Here is a 2,526-nt window from a genome sequence, read left to right on the forward strand (position 1 = left end):
ATATATATATATATATATATATATATCATAGAAGCACTTTTGTTTTACTTCTTTGAATTCAAATATGTCGAGATATAAAGCATGAATCATATTTGTAATTATAACTTTTTTAAAAATTTAAGCCTATCAATGATATTTATTTTACTTTAGAACGCTTAAAATATTTTGAGTTGTTCCTGATCCTTGACTATCTCTTGTGATATTTTTTCCAAAGCCAATGTCTTTTTCTTACCTACCTAATCGCACAAATAAGCAAGAACTAAAATTACTTATTTTTACTCCCTAACTTTTCTAAAGAGGGTAGATAAAAAATATTATGTTGTCTTTTTTCATATTGAAAAATGAAGGTGCCACTTTAAGAAACTTATTTAAATTTTGTCATGTAAAAAGAAATTGTCATTTCACTCAATCAATCTTTGATTGAATTATAGCATTATGAAAATTACTTTTTCATCAGCCAAACCTAATCTTCTATCTATAAATAATAGGTAAAGAAAAAGCGACATGTATTAGCACTACAATTTTTCTTGAATTTTATTATCTTTAGTTAATTTAAAAAATTAATTCAATTTAAATAACTTAATTATATCTTGTTAATTTTAATAATATATTTAATAAAAAAGAAAAAATATATAAAATAGTTTTTTTCTAAAAGCAGTTATATAAAATAGTTTAAAGTTACCTTTTATTAACTTTAAAATCAATCTCTATGCAATGACCAATTTTTTTGTAAATAAATATATTATTATATAAACATAAAATTCTAAGAATTTTTATGTTACCATTTTATTCTTGGAATATTTTAAACTTTAATTAATTTTTATTATATAAACATCTACTCTTACAAAAAATTCAACATATAAAAAACTTAAGTAACCAATTAGAAATTTTGATGTATTTCCTTATAAAATTGATTTTGATGATTAATATTTAAATTTAAAGTTGTGGTTAAAAATTGTTCACTATAGAGTTACACTAAATATAACTAGTTATCTATTCAGAGCATGTTTGGCTCAGCTTAAAAGCTGGTCAAACTGACTTAAAAGCTGGTTTTTGACTTATTTAGTTGTTTGGCAATACTCAAAATAACTTATTTTAAGTTTAAAAAAAAAACTTATTTTAAGCCAAAAGTTAAAAGCTGGGGTAGGGTGCTTTTTTTTTTTAGCTTATAAGCTGTTTTAAGTTGACCACATTTTTACCTTTTTGCCCTTAATATTTTTATACAATCTCCAAATTACCCTTATAACCCTAACATCTCTTTCTTCCATTTTTCCCTTTTCACGTGTGGATGATAGACAATTACTATTACTTAAAATAAGTTGCACATATAACTTAAATAAAAATTTATATTCCTCTTATAAATAATTTGTGATAACAAAGAAATATGTGAATGATAGACAATTATTATTACATATGGATGAAACTAAAATAAAATCTTAAATCGTTCTTTGATCTATTCAAATTATATATTTTTAAAATCTATAATAAGTTTATATTCCTCTTATGAATAATTTGTGATGAGAAAGAAATATAAGAATGATAGCAAAATATAATTATTTTAGCTGAAAATATAAATTAACTAACTTTTATTATGTTAACAGCTTTTAAGGGTACTTCAGATATTTTGATTTAAAAAGTTGTTTATCAGCACTTATTTGCCAAACACATCAACAACTTTTTTTCTAACTTCAGCACTTTTATCCAAACGCATAACTGCTTATTTTAAAAATAAGTTTCAGCACTTTCTAAAATACTTTTTTAAAGTTGCTTTTATTAAGTCCATCCTAACGGACCCTCAATGTTTTCTTAAATAAATAATTTTTTAAAAAATTATAAAATTCAACTAAAAATAGTTGTCCCTAAAATACGTCACCCACTTGCTTAAATTCATATTCCCAATAAATACAATCGTATCATTCAATAAATTTAATAACATAATCCAGTCAATTTTTTCTTTAGTTTTTCTGGTGAAAAAAAATGTATCTCAATAAAGTAGAGTCAAAGCAATACTAAACATTGTCATTCATTCGAGGGGAAGGTAAGTGTTTGCATAGTTCCTCTATTTTCCTTTTATTTTATGTTGGAACATTATCAATTTTTAAAAAAAAAAAGAATCAAAGAAAAAGGATCGTTTGATGAAGATGGAATCAAGCAATTGTGGGGTTAAATGTATGTTGTTGAAGAAGGAGAAATGTATATATAGATGAGTGATGATCATATTCCTGATTAAAAAAAAAATTCTTATTGTATTCAAATTTGGGGTGTGTTTGGTATGGAGGAAAATGTTTTCCATGGAAAATGTTTTCCTAGAAAATGTTATCCTGGAAAACAAGTAGATTTTGGACTTATTTTTCATGTTTGGTTGGTGAGTAGAAAATATTTTCCGGAAATGATTTTTAGTGTTTGATTTATTAATGAAATTTGTTTTTGAGAGACATCTTTTATTTTTACTTAAGTAAAAAATAATTTATGACATTGAAAATATTTTTTAAAATCAAAATTATTATTATTTTGGGGTGGTGGTGG

The sequence above is a fragment of the Solanum pennellii genome, chromosome 9 (genome assembly GCF_001406875.1).
Source record: "Solanum pennellii chromosome 9, SPENNV200".
In the NCBI taxonomy this organism is placed as follows: Eukaryota; Viridiplantae; Streptophyta; class Magnoliopsida; order Solanales; family Solanaceae; genus Solanum; species Solanum pennellii.